Source organism: Silene latifolia, chromosome 8 (assembly GCF_048544455.1).
Source record: "Silene latifolia isolate original U9 population chromosome 8, ASM4854445v1, whole genome shotgun sequence".
NCBI classification, from domain to species: Eukaryota; Viridiplantae; Streptophyta; class Magnoliopsida; order Caryophyllales; family Caryophyllaceae; genus Silene; species Silene latifolia.
The window spans coordinates 96,961,830-96,972,098 of NC_133533.1; positions in this window are offsets into that span (position 1 = coordinate 96,961,830).

Here is a 10,269-nt window from a genome sequence, read left to right on the forward strand (position 1 = left end):
ATTTTGTTTATGTTTTTTTATTTATGACTTTTGATCATCACTGTTAAAATCGTTATAATCCTTGCATATTAAGGGAAGTATACAGATTATTTCCCACATGCTATGAAAGATGAGATGAATTCTATGGCATCTAATGGAGTTTGGGATCTCGTTGTATTGCCTGATGGTGTAAAACCCATTGGGTGCAAGTGGGTCTATAAGACTAAAAGAGATTCACTTGGTAACATCGAGAGACATAAGGCAAGACTCGTTGCTAAATGATTTACTCAAAGAGAAGGCATTGACTACACAGAGACTTTTTCTCCTGTATCAAAGAAAGATTCTTTTCGAATTGTCATGGCGTTAATAGCTCATTTTGATTACGAGTTACATCAGATGGATGTGAAAACAACATTTCTAAATGGTGATTTAGAGGAAGAGGTTTATATGAAACAACCTAAAAGATTCTTCTCTAAAGATGGTGAGCATTTGGTTTGTAAGCTAAATATGTCCATATACGGTTTAAAACAAGCTTCCCGCTAATGGTATAAGAAATTCCATGAAGTTATTTCTTCATTCGGTTTCGAAGAAAATATAATGGATCAATGTATATATCTTAAGGTCAGTGGGAGTAAAGTTTGTTTTCTAGTGTTGTATGTGGATGATATTTTGCTAGCAACCAATGATAAAGGGTTGCTACATGAGGTGAAACAATTCCTTTCAAGTAATTTTGATATGAAGGATATGGGTGAGGTGTCTTATGTCATTGGCATTAAGATCCATAGAGATCGATCTCGAGGCATTTTGGGGTTATCTCAAGAGGCCTATATCAATAAAGTACTTGAAAGATTCAGGATGAAAGATTGTTCACCAAGTGTAGTACCAATTGTGAAAGGTGACCGGTTCTGCTTGGACCAGTGCCCCAGGAATGACATTGAAAGAAAACAAATGAAGAATATTCCATATGCTTCAGCTGTTGGTAGCATTATGTATGCTCAGGTCTGTACCAGACCCGACATTGCATATGCGGTTGGAGTGTTAGGAAGATATCAGAGTAACCCAGGTTTTGATCACTGGAAGGCTGCAAAGAAAGTGTTGAGATACCTTCAAGGTACTAAGGATTACATGCTTATGTTTAGACGAACTGAGAATCTTGAAGTAGTAGGTTACTCCAACTCTGACTACGCAGGCTGCATAGATTCACGTAAATCCACATCAGGATATGTGTTTATGTTAGCTGATGGAGCTGTGTCATGGAGGAGTGTTAAGCAAACCTTGACGGCTACTTCTACTATGGAGGCTGAGTTCGTATCTTGTTTTGAGGCTACCTCACATGGTGTTTGGTTGAAAAGTTTCATATCTGGGCTTAGAGTTATTGACTCTATTTGTAGGCCGCTAAGAATGTATTGTGATAATTCAGCTGTTGTGTTTATGGCTAAGAATAATAAAAGTGGAAGTCGAAGTAAACACGTAGACATAAAGTATCTAGCCATAAAGGAGCGTGTTCAAGAAAAGAAAGTGATCATTGAACACATTAGCAAAGAGTTGATGATTGCAGATCCCTTGACTAAAGGCATGCCAATTAAGACTTTCAAGGATCATGTATTGAGAATGGGACTTGGTTCCATTATGTAGTACATTCATTAAGGTTTTGTAAGAAACTTTTATTAAGTTTGATATTTTCTCATTTGGATTTATGCGCATATTTATTAAAGTTATGTTGATAAATATCATTTTTGCTTGAACCTCGAGTAAACATGGAGTTTACTCATTAAGTTAAATGTGTGTGGTGTGAGTGACTTGATATATTGTGATACATGGAAGATTAATTCTTGTTCTAAGAGAATTCGTCGCCATGATCCATATGTTGTGTCTCTTGTTAAATGGACCAAGTGGGAGAATGTAAGATATTTCCATAAATCAAATAAGTATTATATTAATATTTAATTAAGTTATTTTATGGAAATTAAGTTGGTCCATTATATGGTGGAATTTACCTAGGATTCTGTTTCCACTATTATCTCCCATAACTTACCATTCACAATTTAGGAAACTGTTCAGTTGACTCTTGGATGGCAAGAGTCTATATAAGGGGAACATATTTATTCTGATTAAGGTTCACCGATCCTACCTCATTAAGAAAATACACCATCTAAATTGTGAGGCTGAGAGTTTGGAAGCCAAGTCAGATTTGGAGCATAAGGAATTGAGTTATTTATTAAGACGGATCAAATATTTCAAGCAATGGCTGGAGGTAAGTAACCGATCTCTTTTATCGCTTCCTCATTCAGTTTATACATGTTAATTATGAGATTAGAACATGTTATTTTAGACTATAAAACTTACATGAATCAGAATTTGAAATTAGGCGACAACACTACTACAAATACAGGCAACCACAACGGCCCTTTAACAACGCTTATTCACGAAAATCATCAAAACACGTTGTAGAATTGATTCCGCGAATTTTACCAAACTTAATTACAACGGTTCTGTGTTGTTAACCGTTGTTATTGGTTTTAACAACGGGTCATACTTAAACAACCGTTGTTAATGAAAAAACTAATAACAACGGTTAAATTTTAACCGTTGTTAATGGTTTGGCGCCAAATTAGTGAAAAGTAATCACAACGGTTATATTAGAACCCGTTTTAATACTTTTTAACAACGGTTGTAGACTCAATAACCGTTGTTATTAATATTATGAAAATCTTAAGAACGACATATTGCTTTATTCTGCTATACGCTACAAAACACAAACACAAGCTAATACTGCTACTATATCATCCTCCATTCCTCCCTGATCGTCTCTCTGTCTTCATCTCCGTCACTGTTGTCACGTCTTCTCTCCCTCATCGTGTTTATCAATCAGGTATATATATGTTTCTAATTTGTTGATAATTTAGCTTAATTGCTTTCCTGAATTTCGTTTATTTGTTTGCCTATTATTGTATTTTCTGAATTAGTTGCCTATTATTACGAATGTAGAATAATGACTTGAACTTGGGTGATTGATGCAAATATGAGTGACCGCACCTACAAGGATGGTTTAGCTGAATTTTATGAATTCGTTTCGAACAATTTGAAAGGTTCTTCTAGTATTGCATGTCCTTGTGAAAGATGTGGTAATATTAGCTATATGGCTTTTCCGGACGTTAAAATACACCTAGAAAAGTGGAGATTTAGTCGATCCTATACACTTTGGATTTTTCATGGGGAATCATTAGAGGAAGAGAATAACTCTGAAGAAGATGATGTTGAGGTACACGAAAGGCTAACTGATGATCCTGAGTTTGCCGAGTTTTTTGAGTTGGAAGAGTTGGAAGTAGAGAAGTTGAATGTTGGGTCTATAGATAATGAAGAGAATGATGATGAGTCCATTGCTTTTGAAGATGTAGGTGATGACACTAGTAATTGGGATGACCTTAACAACATGTATGAGAAGTTGTGTGAGTCCTGAAGCACCTCTCGTATCCTGGTTGTAAGTTCACAAAAATGTCGGCTGTGGTGAAGTTGTATAATATCAAGGGGGCAAATGGGGTGAGTGACACGTGTTTCACTAGTTTTTTAGCCTTGATAAAGGAGTTGCTTTCTGATGGTAATGTTCTACCTGTTAAGACATATGAGGCGAAAAAACTAATAAGAGGAGTGGGTATGAAATATGAGAAAATACATGCATGTCCAAATGATTGCATATTGTATCGGAAATTATATCAAAACTTAACCAATTGCCCTAAATGTTTGGAGTGGCGTTATAAGGATAAGGAAGGGATCCCGGCTAAGGTGTTGTGGTATTTTCCATTGATACCAAGAGTCATAAGGATTTATGCGAATCTCGATGATGCAAAAATGTTAACTTGGCATGAAACAAGAAGAATAAATGATGGAAAGCTAAGACACCCGACAGATGGTAAGCAATGGAAATCGTTCGACGCTAAGTATCCCGAGTTCGGCAATGAACCTAGAAACTTACGTCTAGCGCTGTCCATGATGGAATGAACCCACACGGAAACATGAGTAGCCAACATAGTACTTGGCCGTAGTGTTGGCTATTTATAACTTACCTCCATATGTGTGCATGAAAAGAAAGTATTTGATGTTGTCGTTGTTAATTTCCTACCCTAAACAACCCGGAAATGATATAGATGTATATTTGGAACCTCTTCTAGATGATTTGCGATTGTTGTGGGATAGTGGGATAGAAGTATTTGATGCATATAAGAACGAAACTTTCAATTTGAGAGCGATGTTATTGTGTACAATAACCGACTATCCTACTTATGGCGACCTTTACGGGCACACGTTCATGGGAAAGAGGCTTGTCCATTGTGTGGGAGGATATCGAGTCTGAATACTTGAAGTCTTCTCGTAAGTATGTGTATATGGGAAATAGGAGGTTCTTGTCTCATGACCATTGTTATCGCAAGATGCAGAAAGCATTCAATGGAAGACAAGAACTTCGTCAACCTCCTAGAATTTTGAGTAGGCATGAAGTTTATCGAAAGTAAAGCATATTGAGATAGATTATGGGAAGAAGAGCGGCTCTAAATTGTCTACTCGTGGGTATAAGAAAAGATCCATATTTTTTGATAAACTTCCATATTGGCCGACTGGAGGTCGAGCATTGCCTCGATTTCATGCACATTGAGAAAAATGTCTGTGATAATATTATCAATACCCTTCCGAATGTTCCCGGTAAAACAAAGGATAACGCCGCAGCTAGGGAAGATATGAAAATGATGGGTATTAGGCTAGAGTTGGCACCACGAAGAGAGGTAATCGTACATTTTTACCGCCACAGACTTTTACCCTTTCACGGAATGAGAGAAAAGAGTTCTGTGCATGCTTGAATGGAATTAAAGTGCCACATGGTTATTCGTCGAACATCAAAAGCCTAGTGTCGATGCAAGACCTAAAACTCACGGGTTAAAGTCACATGATTGTCACACTTTGATGCAACAATTACTACTCGTGGCTATTCGTTCCATTTTACCTGAAAAGGTAAGATATGCTATAACTAGATTCTGTCTCTTCTTCCAATCCATATGCGAGAAAGTCATCGATCCCGATGACGCGGATTCATTGCAGGACCTCGTTGTAACCTCTCTTTGTCATGGTTGGAAATGTATTTTCCACCCTCTTTCTTCACTATCATGATTCATCTGACCATTCACTTGGTTAGGGAGATTTTGTACCTTGGGCCCGTGTACTTGAGATACCAGTATCCTTTCGAAAGATTGATGAAAGTCTACAAGGATTATACATCTAATCGGTATCGTCCGGAAGGTTGTATTGCTGAACGCGCTATTTTAGACGAAGCTCTTTCATATTGTTACGCTCATCTCTCCCCTGAGGAGTTGATTGGCGTTCCTAAGAATCGTCATAGTGACTGGATGACCGGAAAAGGTATTAGGGGCCGGGTTGAAAAAATTGTGACACGTGAAATGTTGCATTTAGCACACATGTATGTGCTAAACAACGAAGATGAGGTGCAGCCTTATATTCAACAACACAAAGATGAGCTCAAATACGATCACCAAAACAAGACCGAGAAGTGGATTGCGAACGAGCATACGAAGACGTTTCCAGAGTGGTTTAGGAATATTGTCTTACAAAGCAGTAATGATCAAACCGGTGATGACATCTCTCCTAGGTTACTACGTCTTGGTTTAGGTCCAAATGCCAGGGTCACCTTTTACAACAGTTTTGCCATTAATGGATATACTTTTTACACCCGCGAGCAAGATGAGGTGACCACAATGCAAAATAGTGGTGTGAGTTCTGAATTTGAGGCAATGCACTTTGCTACTTCAAAAGATAAAAAGCCTATTTGGGGAAAATGCCTTTATTATGGTGTTATTCAAGAAATATTGGTACTAGATTACATTGATTTCACAATGCCTTTGTTTCGATGTAACTGGGTTGATAACAACATCCATTGTGTCCGAAAGGATAAGATGGGATTTACGTTGGTCAATCTGGGTAAGGTTGGCAATAATAAGGATGATCCTTTCATAATGGCATCCCAAGCTAAACAAGTGTTCTATGTCACCGATCCTATGGATAAGAAGTGGTCTGTTGTACTGTCTATAAGGAAAAGAAGGAGTAGTCCATCCGATAATGGTGATGATGATCAGGATGTCGTTTTTGAGGGAATGGATCGTCTACCACCGTATCTTATTTCGACGATGTTGACACCGATCATGAAGACACCGAAAGCATCTATATGCGTGATGACCATGGTGAAGGTATTTGGGTTAACGAAGAAACTATGACATCCAAGAAACGTCCCCGATCCCGAGATAGTTCATCGGGACACGGTATGCATGCATCTTTGGTGTTGTCTTATTTTCTTGATCTTATTATTAGATGTGGATGCTTTGGTGTTGAAATTGCTTTGAATAATGTTGCAATATGGTGCTTCATTCATTAAGATATGTATTGTTACTGAGTTTGGACTGTAATGGAATTAATGTAATTTAAAAAAAAAAAAGAGGTTCGACAATAACAACGGTTATATTTAAATTACCCGTTGTTAATACTTTCAACAACGGGTGTAGTACCTCTACCCGTTGTCAATTATTTTTTTTGACATATTTCATTTTGGCGCTAATTTGGTGAAAATATATTACAACGGGTATATTTTAACCGTTGTTATTAACATATAACAACGGTTCTTATTTGAGCACCCGTTGTCAATAGTTTGTCTTAATAAAAAACTAATATAGAAACCCATACAGCATGCCATACACAAACACACACAACATTATTATTAGTTCAACCGTTGGGTATCCTGAGTTAATTCTACTCTCTTCCTCGCTTTTTACATTCTCGTCGCGCCGCCGCCCCGATTTAAAGCCCGATTCCGTTGCCTTCCCTTATCATCCTGCTCGTTCTCTTTATCATCATCATCAACAGGTATGTTCACTTTAATTTTGTGTTTCGTCATTAGGGTTTTAAGACGATCATCTTGTTTCTTTTTCATGCATCTGTTTGTTTTTCGTCTTCTTTGTTATCTTATTTATCATCCCGCATCATCTACTTTACTCCTCTTATCAGGGTTTAGGATTTTAGAAGCTCAATCTGTTGTTTTAAGTTTTCATTCCTATTAGGGTTTAGGGTTTTAGATATCTGCATGTACGTTGTTAAGTTGTTCATTTCCAGCTATATCATTCATATTTGGGTTTTAGGATTATCATGGGTGAAAAACGTAAAAGAAGTCAAAAGAATAATGAGCCTGGTGATAATAAGCCTGGTGAGAGGGGTGCTACGAAGTGCAAGAAAGTCCTTGCAGCTATAGCCGCTAAACAGCCGTTCCAATTAACATGGAGTGAGATGGGTTTCCCTACTGGTCCAAATGCGGGTCTTTTCTCCAGTTGGATTGGTGTTTGCACAAGACAGTTTGTGCCTATCCATTTAAATGATGTTAGAACTTTGATCCAAAATTGGCGGAGTTATACTTGGCTCGTGTAAAGGAAGGCTTTATTATACCCGATAAAAGCCATGATGAGTATTTAATGCATAAGGCAGCGGATGTCCACAGGCAGTGGAAGTGTGGCGTTGCTAGGGATTGGTTGTATGTGGACAAGGCAACGGGGGAGATGCGTAAGAGCCCACCGGAAAACAAGTGTCCCACCATCAAGCAGGAAGAATGGGATCTTTTCAAAAAGATGAGAACTACTGAGAAGTTTCAGGTTAAATATCCTCGCCTTTTAACGATTTACCTATCATTTTTTTAATTAATGAGTCCTTTATATAATCTTTTTGTTATCTCATCTACTTGCGCTTTTATATAATTATTTGAAGGCCGTTAGCAGAAGAAATCGTGCTAACATTTCATGCAAGAAGGGGAAATTCTATGGTTCTCGAGGCGGTTCTGACGAAAGATAGAAGAGGACCTCGTAAGTAGCATGCATTATTGCCCCGTGAGACTTTATTTTTTTAATCACACTTGGACTTGCATTGATACACATTTACGTGTATAAATGTTACCATGTTAATGTGTAGGTGGCAAAGGGAGTGAAAGAGGTGGATCGGCATGTAACTTATAAACAAGGGCACACGCCTAAAGGATCCCGGTCGTCGCGTGACAAATATGATGAGGAAGTCTTGGCCAACATAGTAAGCATTATTTTATTAAGACGAGTTCATTACTAACTTTATTATTTTAGTCACAAATATAATTTGAAGTTTATTTAATATATTATAGGATAACGTAGTGAAAGAGGTAGAAGAAGGGAAATTCACTCCCAGTGGTCGTAATGACGTTCTTGCTAGAGCGATCGGCCGACCCGAACATCCAGGTCGTTTGAGGGGCGTTCCGTTACAGGTTGGAGTAACGAAATATTATGGGAAAACTGCACAGATAAATAAGAAAAGGAAGACTAAGGAAAAGAAGGCTGACATGGTAACATTTATTCTATTATTTTCATTTAAGTTCAATTCACATGTTATTGTTGGGATAAAAATTGCTGACATATTACATTCTTGGCAAGCGACTTGATTAATGGCATCCGTACTACTAAAGCTGAATGCTGGAGGTAAGCTTTCCGAAGAAGAAGTGAAGATGATGGAGGATGTCATTTCTCAAGGGAGTAATAATAAGGTACAACAGATTGGTCAAGAGGCCGCTACTACCTTGGCAATACATGAGAAGGAAGTATCGGTCAACGAGATTCAGAAAGATCGTGTACCTAATAATGCTTCTGAAGTTGTAACAACTAAAGCCGATCAGGTACCTAATACTTCCTTATTTTTCTTTTGTTTTTTTTTTGGGTAAGATCAGGGGGTGTGTTCTCTGCCAGCTCTAATGCTATAACTTCTGACATGGTGCCATTGAATTGGTTGATTTTATTAGGTAAATAATGGGTCTGAAAAGGAGATACAACTTGAGAAGACGGCTGATGGAGAACAACATACATCCCCTTCAAGTCAGTTCCCTGTTTTCAGTAAGGTATACATGAAGTGTTTAATTAGTTAAATTTATATGAATGCTGAAGTTTGTGCAAAAATCGGCCTGAGACAGAAAGCGTTTTTGCAAAATCTTTTGAATGCTGAAGCGTTTTTGCAAAGATATAATAATGTATGTCTATATTCTTCAGGCCGTAAACAAGAGGCCAGTTATTCTTGCTGACCATAATAGAATCGAAAAGCCACATGTGCGTGTTGGCCGGGGTCTCGTAGAAAACAAATCTGCAAAGCGCGGAATCGTAGTTATTCATGGCGAAAAACTTTTGCCGAATCATAGAATAGTAGAGATAACTACAGTCAATCCAGGCCATGAAAACTTTCAACTGCCTGTCCCAGTTCGTGACGACATTACCATTCTGGGAGATGCGCTTGGAAGTTTCATCCAATGGCCTGATACTCACATCTACTTGGCGAAGATATCTCCGCCGCCTCAGCAGCAGAAAGCAGTTGGGGTTAGAAGAAATACCTTTATATATATGTTACATTTTTAATTGTTGAATGTTTTTATATGTTAAATTTATATGTTATTTTTTTTTTTGTAGGGAACAAAAAAGGCGGCTTTGGCGGATAAGCCTAAGTCCACAGACATGCCAACGTCCTCGTCGAGACAACAACTTGATGAGGTATTTAATTAACTTCTCCATTTTTTTAAAAACCTCGCTCCCTTTATTTATATTTTGTCTGTATTTATAAAAGCATGGTAATTTTGTGTAGGGGACAAAAAAAGACCGATAAGCCTAAGTCCCCGTCTTACTCGCTACTACTACCTCATCATTGAAAGAGCAGGTTGACGAGATATTTAATTAAGTACGCTTTTATTTTTATTACTCCAACTGCTAGGATATGTTACCTTTGGATTTTTTATTATTTTAATTATCTACTACATGTGTAGGCTGGTGGTAGTAGCACAAAATCAAAGACTCATTCTTTCCCGGACCTGAAAGTAGTTAGGAGTTTAAACTCCACACAATATAAAGGGAAGGATTACATGCAAAGAGTAAGAACGGTGACGATGAAGAAACTTCATGAGGAGGCTGCCCATCGCATAGCCAACGAGCAATTGATAGCTATTCCGTTCGAGGAGGATATTCTAGGGGTTGAGCGCCAAGCACATCTTACATGGGATGTGCTAGCCGTATGGGCCGCCTAGACCAGTTGATGTCCAACACGTATTTGTTTGGATGAAGTAAGTTTCTTAATAAATAATTTCATAGTCTAATATTCTGACTACTAGATAGTGTTTTAAATAATTTTAATTAATACCGTAATAATGTAGGATATTGAAATTGAGAGTGATCCCCGAGAAGAATATTCCATCTG